Raw genomic sequence first — 13,084 nt, 5'->3', positions numbered from 1 at the left:
GGGGGGGTGCTTAGTTGAAGAGAGGGAAGAATTCCAGTTAATAAATGTGCCTGGACTGATGGAATTTGAAAACCACTGCTTGCAGCCCCTCATGAGATCATTGATTCAGGGGATGATTATCAGTAGTCGAAAGTTTTAGATGAGAAGTTGATAGAGTGCTCAAGCTGTTACCATTTGAACCCTCTGATCAATCTTAGCATCATGAAAAGGGAAAAAGGCAGGCATGTGTCTTCTGATTAGACAAAGTATGAAGCAATATCCAATGAAGTATTCGTATCAAAAAAAGTGAAACCTGAGTCTCTAAAGCTACTTCCACTCATAGTGCATACAGAGGATAAAGAGTAAATTTAACTATAATACAAGTGTATAGTCAAGTACAGAATGTGGGACGTTTTATAAAACAACTGATGTGGTTTCTGTAATAAGCAAATGGTATGAGGGTAAAAAGGGACGGAAGTTGCTCTGGATGAAAAGAAACTTAAGAGAGGTAAGTATGCATGGCCCTTGTTTGGTTTGTAACAAACCAACTCTAAAAAGACACTTTGATACATTCAAGGACATTTGATTCTGAACTTGGTATTAGATGGTATTGAGGAATTATTACTAGTCTTGATAGGTGTGATAATGGCATTGAGTTACTGAAGAAAATGTCCTCTTTTTCATTTTTTCTCTTGTTATTTTTTTAATTGAGGTATAATTGACACTATTATATTAGTTTCAGGTGTAAACATAGTGATGTGACATTTTTACACATTGCAGAATGGTCACCACAGTAAGTCTGGTTACTATCTGTCACCTTACAAAGTTAACACAATATTACTGACTGTATTCCCTGTGCTATATGTTACATCCTTGTGACTTATTTATTTTATAACTGTGGAAGTTTGTACTTCTTAATCTTTTCCACTCATTTTGCTCCCTCCCCACCCAAACCCTCCCCCTCTCTGGCTACCACCAATCAGTTTTTTGTATCTTTGAGTTTGAATTTAGTTCTGCTTTGTTTGTATGTTTATCTTTTAGATTCCACATGTAAGTGAAATCATATGGTATTTGTCTTTGTTTGACTTATCAATTAGCATAATGCCTTCAAAGTTTATCCATGTTGTCATGGATAAGATTTCATTCTTTTTTATGGCTGTGCAGTATTCCATTAGATAGATAGATAGATAGATAGATGATAGATAGATAGATAGATAGGTAGATAGATAGATAGATAGATAGATAGATAGATAGATAGATGGATGGATGTCACATCTTTATCCATTTATCCATCCCTGAACACTTAGGTTGTTTCCATATCTTGGCTCCTGTAAATAATGCTGCAGTGAACGTAGGGGGGCATACGTCTTTTCGAATTAGTGTTCTGTTTTCTTCAAGGTACCCAGTAGCAGAATTGACTGTAGTGAAGTCAGCAGAGTGCGCAAGGATGATGTCTTCCTGCATATGTTCCCTGGGACCACTCCTTAGCCTCTCTATGTGAGGGAAACCTGAAGCCTATCCTTCAGGCTGAAGCTCCAGGCTAAGTGAATATGTTTTATTCACGGGAAGACTGGGGATGTGTTTCAGTCTGCTGTCTGGGTAGTGCCCTGGGGGTCCGAGCCTGCCAAGAACTGCCTTTGCAGTTGTTATGCCGTTCCATGGCGCTTTGGGACACCAGTCCTCTTGGTCTCGGGGCCAGGCAATCAATCATGGATTGCATGCACCTGCTGGCTTTAGTGAGTCAGTTGGAGGGTGTGGGGGCAGGGCACAGTCACTGGCTGCAGAAAGGCAGGGGGAAAATGTCTTGACTGAGTGCATCTGTGGGCTTCAGGGATTCAGTGGAAGTGCCTTTTCTGTTTGCACACTTTGGCTTGAGGCTGGTAGTGGGAGAATGCCTCGACTGTTGACAGTCACCAGCCCCAGTCAGGGGGCAGGAAAGTGTTGCAGTTGCCCACATTCACCGACTTTAGAGAATGGGAGAGCTCTGTGACCTGCCCCAGCCAGGGAGCCAAGGGAGTGTTGCCTCTGCCCTCACTCCCCAGCCTTAGCAAGTGCTGCGACTTCTTGCCCCGACCTGTCGCAGCACAGGGGCAGGACGGTACTGCATGCGCACTTGCCCGCCTGTGCTAGCAGGCTGTGTGGGCCGTGGGGCAGTGGCGTCCCGGAGGGCCTCCATCTCTGGTGAGCATCTCAGCTGTCTCCCCTCCTCCAGCTGGTGCTCCCAGATCAGCAAAGAATCTCCGTCACGTAGAGTGTAGGCACTTTCAGACCTGTTTTTCCTTGCGTCTCGGGGCCAGCAAGACTACGTGTGAGCCCCCCAAGAGGGGGATCTCAGGCTCCTGTAACACTTCGGGAACCCCAGACATGAGCCTCATTGGCTTTCCAAGGCAGACGTTTTGGAGGCTTCTGTTTCCTGTGTGGATACCAGGGGTAGGTTGCTCAGTATGGGGCACCAACCTCCCCCTCCCCCTGGGAGAAGTGCCTGTTTGGTGAGATCCCTCCCTGTTGTCTGTCACCATGCCAGGGGTGGGGTGTTTTGTGAGACTGTATCTCTGTTTCTCCTGCATATCTTGATGTGCTCCTTTTATCCATTGTTGTGGAGAGCAGTTCATCTAGTTTTCAGAGCTTTTTTAGGGGGAAGTGATTTGTATGTTGTAGCTATAGATTTGGTGTGTCCATGGGAGGAGGTGAGTTTAAGATCTTTCAGCGCTGCCATCTTGGGCCCTCTCCAGAAAATGTTCATTTTTAAAGAGTTGGAATTGGAGAAGTCTCCTCTGGTTTTCAACCCACAGTACTATTCTGTTGTTTTCATGGGGATGGCTATATGATCCTAAGTCACTTTGTTCCTAAGACCTGTGTTTTCAACTATTCTGTGAAGGCATTGGAATCAGTTGATCAAATTCTTTACAGGTGTAACATTGAATTGCGCATTGCTTATTTATCTGTTTATCTTTATTCATTTACCTTTGTCTATGCCCCAGTTATCCCTCTGCAAATATTTTCTTATTTTTGGTGTAGCAGTCTAGAAACATGTTGGTCTGCCGTTTTACCGCTCCCCTTCTTCTCAGATAAGGAAGTGCCAGGGAATTGGAAGTCAGAGAGTAGGTGCTAATGGCACTCCAGAGACTTTCCTGAGAAGCTCTTTTAGCTGTCTGCCTTTCTTATCCTGCACTGTCTCCAGGTCTTGGATTCTGTGTGCCCAGATCATTACCCTGTTAACATTAAAATTATCTTTAAATACCTCTGCTATACACAGTAACTGTTGGTTTGGAAAGTGGCAAGGTGTTCGTAGTGGTAGGAGCTTTATTGCATGCAGCTGTGGCCGACTTAGAACTTTTTCATCTTTGCAAAATGAGAATAATAATACACCACAAGATTTTTTGTAAAAATTAAATGAGATAAAGTGAAAGTTCTTAGGGGGCATCTGGGTCACTTAGTTGGCTGAGCGGCTGCCTTCGGCTCAGGTCATGATCCCAGGATTCTGGGATCGAGCCCTGCAGATTCCTGCATCGGGCTCGCTGCTCAGTGGGGAGTCTGCTTCTACCTCTCCCTCTGTCTCCTCCCCCTGCTTGTGTGCTTGCTCGCTCACTCAAATAAAGTCTTTTATAAAAAAAAGTGGAAGTACTTAGGTTGGGTTTGGCCTATTTAAGGATGCAATAATAAATAGTAGCTGCTGTTTTTGTTGTTTTTGAACTAATATCTCCGTTTTAAGTACTAACTTAATTCTGGACAAACAGGTCATGTTGGTGATGGCTTAGATTAATTTTTTTTTTAAAGATTTGTTTATTTGACAGAGAGAGAGAGAGCGAGAGGAGGAACACAAGCGGGAGAATGGGAGAGGGAGAAGCAGGCTCCCCGCCAAGCAGAGAGTCCGATGTGGGGCTCGATCCCAGGACCATGAGATCATGACCTGAGCTGAAGGCAGCCGCTTAACGACTGAGCCACCCAGGTGCCCTGCTTAGATTAATGTTGATGGTGCCCACGGATAAGAATTTCTCAGCATTGGCTCTACTGGCATTTTGGGCCAGATGGTTCTTTATTGTGGGGTGCTGTCCTGTGTATTGCAGGATGTTAAGCAGCATCTCTGGCCTTTATTTTACTGGAGTACTACCACCTCCAGTCGTGACAAACAGAATTGTCTCCAGACATTGCCAAATGTCCCCCGGGGGGCTGAATCACCCTCAGTTGGGAACCACCGCTGTAGAGCAGGGATACCACTTCGGGGATGCAGTCTTCTCTTGAGCACTCTGAGAATAAAACAGGGACAGCAATAGATTTGCAAGTTTTGTAGGTTTTTGTCTGTATTTCTGGGAAGGGCAAATAGATTCCATTGTGTGTCTTCTAATTCAACCCATTAGATTGATGTATTATATTGGAAAATGAATAAATTCCCTTATAAAACAATCTTTTAAGGAATAATTGATTACGCTGGCATTTTGCCTTTTCTGTCACCTTGCAACAGTAGACCCTAGGCCTATTAAAAGATCTAGTCTGGGGCGCCTGGGTGGCTCAGTCGTTAAGCGTTATGATCCCAGGGTCCTCAGATCGAGTCCCGCATCGGGCTCCCTGCTCAGTGGGGAGCCTGCTTTTCCCTCTCCCTCTGCTGCTCCCCCTGCTTGTGCTCTCTCTCTCTCTGTCAAATAAACAAAATCTTTAAAATTAAATAAATAAATAAAATAAAAGATCTAGTCTGGTCTTAGTTCTTCAACTTGTACAAGACATTTTTAGTCCAGCTTTAGTTCCACTAACCAGTATGTTCTAGAATTAGTCCATATACTCGGCATCCATTATGTCAGGGCCAGGCCCTGGATAACCTTTTAGAGATACCCTTTTCCTCTTCCCAGCTCTTTGCCTTCTTGGCCAATAATCTATAGTTTCCCTCTCTTGCACTCACCTTCTCCACAGGGACTGATCCTGCTCTGAGCTCCATCCTACTTGCCCAGGGCCCTACTACCTGCGCATCAACCAGTAGCCCTTTGCAAGAGCTGTTGGTCTTGTTCTTTTGAGGCTAAGAGAAAAAATATTTCCCTTTTTATATTTGTTTCCTTGTACTCATACTAAAGGAATTCTTCCTATGGTTTTGACAACTGGGTTTCTATAGTCTATAGCTCTCATTTTGTTTTTTAGAAAGTAAGATTTGATGCTTACTGTTTGCAGGTCTGTATATTAGATGCTGCTAGAAGGTCAAGAAGATGACTAGGATAGCGCTTATTTTCTCAAGGCTGCTGTTGTCTATTCAGGAGAAGTAAAGCTGTGGACACCCAAATAATTACAAATGGAGCTAAGAGTATAATAAGTACAAATAACTAGAACCAAAGGGCAGTGTTATTTCAGCATAGTATAAAGATGAACCTTTAGTAGAGCCTTCTAACAGTGAGTGGAGGTAATCTGGTATAGTGGAAAGAGCCAGATCTTTTGAGTCAGACATTCCTAGATAAATCTATTTAATCAAATATTAGCTGTGTGATCTTTGGCAAGTTACTTAACCTCTCTGGGCCTCAGTTGTGTTTTGTGTGTGTGCCTGTGTATTTTGATTTGTGAAAGCAAGATAAATAATCCCTTCTTGATTTGTTAGGACTAAGTAAGATAATATTTAAAGTGATCAGGAGGTGCCTGGGTGGCACAGTCAGTTAAGCATCTGACTCTTGGTTTTGGCTCAGGTTGTGATCTTGGGGCCGTGAGATTGAGCCCTGTGTCAGGCTCTATGCTCAGCAGAGAGTCTGCTTGGTATTCTCTCTCTCTCTCCCTCTCCCTCTCCCTCTGCCCCTCCCCCTTGCCCCCTTCTCATGCATGCATGTGTGCTCTCTCTCTAAAATGAATAAATCTTCAAAAAAAAAAAAAAAGAAGTGATCAGCATACTAGGCAATACAGAGGAGGCATAAAGTAAATATAAATTCCTGCTACAGAGATGAGATAAAGATGTCATGTCACCCAGAGAGAGTCCACTTAGGCAGATCTTTCACAGGCAACATGACTTTGCACAAGTCCTCTCAATTTAGGCTTTGGGCCCTTAGCTTTTTCAGCTTCAGAAATTCAAGGTTTGTCAGAACACCTAGAATACATCAAATTCAAGAGACTGACTCACTAAATTTTAAGAGACCTGTGTATGAGCCAGAATGTTTATTTGCATTGAGGACTATTCATTTCCATTATTTGGAATTTTCATTTTTCCTAACCAGGGCACATCTTCTTGATATGAATAGGGACAGATTAGTGAATTGGTGGTGGCTTGAAGAGACTTAGGATCTGAATAAATGGAAGTGGTTAATCTCCACGAGCATTTCACTTATTAGGATGAAATAGTCTTTTTTATGAAAACTAGGTGAAAGAGCACTTCTCCATTACAGAACGTATTTTTCTAAAAAAATGTGATGTTTATACTCATCAGAGTCAGAGTCTCTTTCCCCTTAACAGCCTAGGGTCTGATGAACATGTATAGTTATCTGGCTTTTGCTGCCTTGGATTCCATGCTGACCCCTTCCCCTTCCGATTATAATCAGTGCCTAATGCCGTTGATAGATTTAAGCTTCTCACTGATGATTTCATGCCTCTTATGTTGCTTTGACATTATACTCAGATCTCCAAGTTCAGCTTTTTCCTAAAACACAGAAGGCATGTATTTGCTGAAATTTTGGGGGGTTCTTTTTACGGATAATTATCTCATTCCATCTCATGTATTATGTGTAAAAAATTTTCCTGTTTCAGTTTTAGAGGATCCTGATGGGAAAGGGGTGGGACAGTGCCGTGTAGTAGAAATAGTTGTCGTTATCCATTCCCAGCAGTTATTTAGTTGATTTTCCAGTGCTGCTATGTGAACACTGGGTCTGTTGAATAAGCAGACTTAACGCCTTGAGTTGAGAGTCAGGTAACTGATAACTTGTAAGGTGCCTTTCAACTATTTTATTTCCTGATTCTAAAACCTTTTATCTCCCCGTTGGATTTCTTGGCTCTAGTATCTAGATCCATTGTCTTTTCTCACACTGTTATCTTTTTAACTTATTTAGAGTTTCACATGTTTAGTGAGTTTATCTTTTTTTTTTTTTTTTTAAGATTTTACTTATTTGACAGAGAGAGACACCACGAGAGAGGGAACACAAGCAGGGGGAATGGGAGAGGGAGAAGCAGGCTTTCCCGCCGAGCAGGGAGCCCGATGCGGGGCTCGATCCCAGGACCCTGGGATCACAACCCCGGCCCAAGGCAGACGCTTAATGACTGAGCCACCCAGGCGCCCCTAGTGAGTTTATCTTTGGTTAATTTTGTTAGTTATGTTAATATGTCCTTGCTTGCCATTCTGTAGTGTTGTCATCTAAAAAAAAAAAAATCCTGAGGAAAGCTTATTATCATGAATGGTGTCCCTTTGAGAATAAATTGTAATCATTCTTTAAATCCTGCTTATACTTTGTATCATTTTTTCATTTAAGGAATTTTTTTTCGAAGTTCTTACCATTTTCATATGTATGGGAAGCTTTTTAATGGCCCAGATTTAATTTTATGTATTTTTATGTAATTATCTTTGCAGTTTTTAATGAAAATCTTCCTTTTAAAGCAATGATTTTATTGGTATTTAATGAAATTTGAGCAAGGGATGTCCACTTTGTTGTTGTTCATTCCACTGTCTTGCCAAAACTTCTTCCAATTATTTTTTTACTATTATTTGCCTAGTAATACAGAGAATCCTGTTATTATTTTAATCAGCTTCTTATGAAATCCATAAATTAAGTCAGCATTGGCCAGTGTCAGATCCCATGTTTGTTTGTTTGTTTTTTAAGATTTTATTTATTTATTTGACAGAGAGCACAAGCAGGGGGAGCGGAGGGTAGAGGGAAAAACAGACTCCCCTCTGAGCTGAGCAGGCAGCCTGATTCAGGGCTCAATCCCCGTACGCCGGGATCATGACCCGAGCCAAAGGCAGACACTTAACCAGTTAAACCACCCAGGCTCCCCTCAGATCCCATGTTCTTAACCACTCTTTGTATACCTGCTGAGGAAAAGGACAGGGATAAAGCAGCCATAGATTTCTTACATGAGACATGTTCTTAGACCAATCTTTAGTCAGGAAATTGCGAGTTGGGAGATCTCTCTAATAAATACATTCCTTCAACCCCAGGACACCTAAGAGTACAATCATGAGGTGCTTTCAGTGGGTAGAGTTAATGGGAGGCTCAGAAGGCATTGTCCCCTGAATATCTCTATTTAAACTCCCTATCCCTCCATTTAATCCTTGACTACTAAATGCTGGTCAGTTTTAGCTTCCTAGCTCCTTAGTCCACACCTTTCCCTGACTCTACCTGTAGAAGGTAGCCTTTTTTAAGGTCCAAGGCCTCAGTGATTCTTGCCTCCTGATATTCATACCTCGTTGACTCACTGTTTTCAAGACTGGAATACAGCAGGAGTGCCTGGATGGCTCAGTCAGTTGAGCATCAGACTCTTGATCTCAGCTCAGGTCCCCCCCCCCCCCCTTTTTTAATTTAATTTTATTATGTTATGTTAGTCACCATACATTACATCATTAGTTTTTGATGTAGTGTTCCATGATTCATTGTTAGTGTATAACACCCAGCGCTCCATGCATTACGTGCCGTCTTTAATACCCATCACCAGGCTAACCCATCCCCCCACCCTCCTCCCCTCTAGAACCCTCAGTTTGTTCCTCAGAGTCCACAGTCTCTCATGGTTCGTCTCCCCCTCCGATTCCCCCCCTTCATTTTTCCCTTCCTACTATTTTTTTTTTTTAACATATAATGTATTATCTGTTTCAGAGGTACAGGTCTGTGATTCATCAGTCTTACATAATTCACAGCGTTCACCATAGCACATACCCTCCCCAGTGTCCATCATCCAGCCACCTGATCCCTCTCACCCCCCACCACTCCAGCAACCCTCAGTTTGTTTCCTGAGATTAAGAATTCCTCATATCAGTGAGATCACATGATACTTGTCTTTCTCTGATTGACTTATTTCTCAGCTCAGGTCTTGATCTCAGGGTCATGAGTTCAAGCCCTGCATTGGGCTCCACGTTGGGTATGGAGAAATAAAAAAAATAAATGAAGACTAGAACACAGTAGAAGTAATGAGATGTCAGTTTTGAGATTAGGTTATGAAAAGACTATGGCTTCCATCTTGGGTGCTCTCTTTCGCTTTATCTTGGCTCCTTCGCTCTAGGGGAAGCCAGCTGCCCTGAGGCAGCCCTACAGAGGTGTCTGTGTGAGTGACCTTAGAAGCAGATCCTCTGGGGCCTGCCACAGACCTGTGAGTGAGCTTGACCGCAGCTTCTTTTCTAGTTGAGCTTTGAGGTGAACAGCTGATACAGCAGCAGCCCCTTGAAAAACCCCGAGCCAGAAGCACCTGGCTAAGCCCTCCCTGATTACTGACCCTAGAAGCTGTGAGGTAATCAGTGTTTGAGTTTTTTCAGCTGTGAAGTTTTGGGGTGATTTGTTGTACAGGAATAACTAATCCACTGCCCTTGGCTCCTCTTTCCTGCTGTGCTTTTACTGAAACCTAATCTTCTGAGTCCTTGCCTTCTCTTCAGAACCCAGTCTAGGCCCATACTGGATGATTTTCATCTGGAATTCAGCAAGGGCAAACTTACTAACCTCTCTGGACTCCAGTTTCTTTATCAGTAGAATATGGGATTGGTTGGGCCAGGTGATTTCCAGATCTTTTCCAGCCCTAAAGTTCTATGCTTTTGGATTTCCCCAGGCGCTGTCTCCAGTTTCATCAAGAAGAGTGAATATCAGAAATAACAGTTGGGGGCACCTGGGTGGCTCAGATGGTTAAGCGTCTGCCTTCGGCTCAGGTCATGATCCTGGGGTCCTAGGATCGAGTCCCGCATCGGGCTCCCTGCTCCTTGGGAGCCTGCTTCTCCCTCTGCCTCTCTCTCTCTGTCTCTCATGAATAAATAAATAAAAAAAAAAATCTTAAAAAAAAAAAAAAAAGAAATAACAGTTGGAATCAACCAAACTTTATTAACACTGGGAACCTTGCTTTCCAGGTTGACTTGGGGATAAAAGGCAACAAACAGATTAAGCCTGTGGTGACTAGCCCAAATAGCAGAACTGCATCTGTCTTGGTGAATCTTCAGAATCTCTCATCAAAACCATCAGCTTCTAGGAGCAGCTGGGTGGCTGAGTCGGTTAAGTGTCCGACTTGATCTCAGCTCAGGTCTTGATTCAGGGTTGTTGGGCTCCACACCGGGCATGGAGCCTATTTAAAAAATAAAAACAAAAGCCATCAACTTCTAGAATTTACCCCCTTTTTTCCTCATTCTTAATTGTCACTTAACTCTGGTCATACTAACCTCAGCCAGTTAGGGTAGCCCCAGGAAAATGAGAGGTAGAAGCATTACAGGGAGGAGCCCAGAGAAGTCCAGACTGAGGACAGCAGAAAAGTCAGTATGTGAAATGGCTGACTTCTCAATCCAAGATTTGTAGAAACTGATGTTTGTATATATTCCAGGCTCATTGGTTCGGATGCAGTTTGATCCCCAGCTGACCACTCCTGCCAGGACCCAGAAATCCTCCACTCTACATGTCAGGGGATCTCCTCTACTGCCCTGGGGAGAGAAGAAAGATGACTAGGCCATGCACAGGGCAAAGAGGGTAACTCTCCCAATCGTTGAGTCAAGAACTGTGGAGTTAGGGCCCGTCCAGACACTGCTGGATTTACCCAGGGATTCTGAAGATACGAGACATGGAATAGACATATGGGGAAGGGGAGAGTTCTGGAAGGTGCCTACAGGATGGATTCTTACTATACACTGATCCATCTGCCCCACTGGGAGCTTGGAACAGATCATTTCTTCACTGATGATGGGCTTGATTCCATGCAAGTTTGCTTTCTGATAGTAGTCGCTGCATGTCTGGAGATCAATAAGGGGCACCTTTAGCTCCTTCAGTATGTAAGATGGCTTCATATCTGTAAGATCAAAAAGAATCAGAGTTGTCTTAAAAAATTAGGAAGCAACTTTCAGCTAGGGATACAGATTTTATGCCTCTGGTTTTCAGGGATTTCAGCTCTGATTTTAAATATTCTGCCTCCATATCAGATGGCACTCTGCCTTCCAGTTCGGGGAAATAGCCTAAGGGCCGAGTTCCCTGGGTCTGAACAGGGCCGAAGGCATTTGCTCCCACTCAGATGCCACAAATAACAGAAAATCTTGTGATTCAGGAAAACCCAAAACAATGAATGACGCAGAATTACCTCATTTGGCCTTGGAATATATTGTTATCTTCCATAGCATATGAAGAGGTGGATCTAACATACTCCAGAGAATGAAGACCGTTGACTCAGGCATGAAGCTCTACTCTCCTCATCTGCCTTGAGACTTGCTGAGCAGCCTTACTTTTTTGAATACATCTTCATGCCTGCTTCCCCTCTCCATCTAACCACACACACTACCCGGGTGCAGAGCGAGAGCTATATTACATCTCAGACTGAGAGCTACCCTCTCTCTAAGCTCATTGTCTTGTCCTTCTCACTTTTAAGGTCTTAGCACTATTGCTAAACAAGAGCAAAAGCAGATATAAATAAGCCAAAGAGATCACAGCAGAAGTGTGAAAGCAAAGGGGGGAGGTAATAGGGTCAAGGAGACTTTGAAGTCTGTGGCATCTCAGATTAATTGCCTGGAGAGTACAATGTATCTGATGCTGGGGCTGGGATAGAGAGTAGGGGGGGAGAATGTCAGTTGAGGAAAGAGAGCTCAGAAGATCTACTTATCCTCACGTTGGTGTATTCCAGAATAGCCCCATCCAGTCACCCAGCAGGAGGTTGAGTTCTTGAGCTGGGCTGCAGATGAGGGGAGGCAGATGGGCAGGACAACTGGGGTAAAAGAAACTGGGTAGGCCAGTTTTGCCACAGCGATGGCGCTAGTTGTGTTTCTCTGGAAGTGAGGATAGAGGATAATCCTGGACACAGGGATTATTGTCGTTTTGGAGCCGGGGTGACCAGAGATCTGAAGTGACCCCACCAACACATTGTATTTTCTGGTGTCCTTAGACCTGAGAAGAGAAGCAGAGTGGGGGACCATGGGTTTCTCGTGACTCTGTCATGGATTGTCACAGCAGAGCCCATAGTTCTGGAGGTTGCATTTTTTTCTCTGACTCTTCTTAAGCATTGTTCCTTCACTAAGTATTGAGCATTTCCTGAGAGTACAAATGAGACTTAGACGTGATCTGGCCCTCAGAGGGCTGTTGGATTGTGTGCGTGCATGTGCATCCTTGTGCACACCACGAATGTGAGAGAGAGGGGAGGGAAAGAAGACAGACGAGCAACAGACAATTTAACAAGTACAGCATTTTAAACTGTGATAAATACTATGATAAAAACAGGATTTTAAGTTAGAGAGTAAGGGATAGGGGAAGAGTCTTTGGATTGGGCAATCAGGTACTCAATTCAAGTACCTTTGAAGATTGAGACCAATCTTCAAAGGTCTCATTGAAGAGAGAAGTTCTCAACAGAGGCCCACAAGAGACAGCCATGAGAAGAGCTATCAGGAAAAGCATTTGAGATAGAGGGAATAGACTATGCAAAGGCCCAGACGGTGAGAAAGAACTTGGCAGTTTCTAGGAATCAAAATAAACCTGTAGTAGAATGACATGAGGTTGGAAAAATGAGCAGATATCTGGTGATCTACAGCTTATAGGCCACAGTGAGGCATCTGGTTTTTAGTCTTAGTTGCCTGGGCAGCCACTGAAGGATTTGAAGGAGGGAGTGACATGACTTTTTGTCAGAGGGAGCCTCTGACTTTTTGAAAAATCACTTTGTTATGTATATGAATCAAGTAGCAAAACGTGTTATACTAAGCAGTGGTCTGAGGACAGCTATGCTTGAGTCGAAGTATATTTTGGAAGTAAAACTGACAGAATTGGCACATGGAGGGTGAGGGAGAGTGGGCTTCACATTTCTGAGTATGGCCTGAGCAGCTGGTTATGTTGTTGAATGAGATAGAGAAGACAGAAGTCGGTTGGGGAATGGTGGTGGTGGCGAAATTGTAGCTCTGTTTTGAACACGTGACCTTGAAGGTACCAGTGAGGCTTCCCGATGGAAACACAGCAGAACTAGAGTTTGGGGGCAGTGATGTAAATGTGGGTGTTATCAGCAAATATAT

The 13,084-nt window shown here is 43.5% G+C and overlaps 1 protein-coding gene and 1 long non-coding RNA gene across 8 annotated transcripts in view; one reads left to right on the top strand and one right to left on the bottom strand.

The window, feature by feature from the left end:
• The window catches only part of SH3D19 (SH3 domain containing 19), a 176,035-nt gene that overhangs the window by 42,473 nt on the left and 120,478 nt on the right, over positions 1 to 13,084 (top strand). The window lies entirely within an intron of this gene.
• On the bottom strand, positions 10,392 to 11,929 carry LOC135363666 (uncharacterized). The gene is made up of 3 exons (XR_010409587.1): positions 11,701 to 11,929; positions 10,730 to 10,893; positions 10,392 to 10,531 (listed from the first exon to the last, which is right to left on the bottom strand). It is a non-coding gene; the product is annotated as an uncharacterized LOC135363666 (long non-coding RNA).

This window comes from Mirounga angustirostris, unplaced genomic scaffold (genome assembly GCF_029215605.1).
Source record: "Mirounga angustirostris isolate CCGP_5_RB_7025 unplaced genomic scaffold, mMirAng1.0.hap1 SCAF_2, whole genome shotgun sequence".
NCBI lineage: Eukaryota > Metazoa > Chordata > Mammalia > Carnivora > Phocidae > Mirounga > Mirounga angustirostris.
This window is presented reverse-complemented; position numbering and strand designations above follow the sequence as displayed.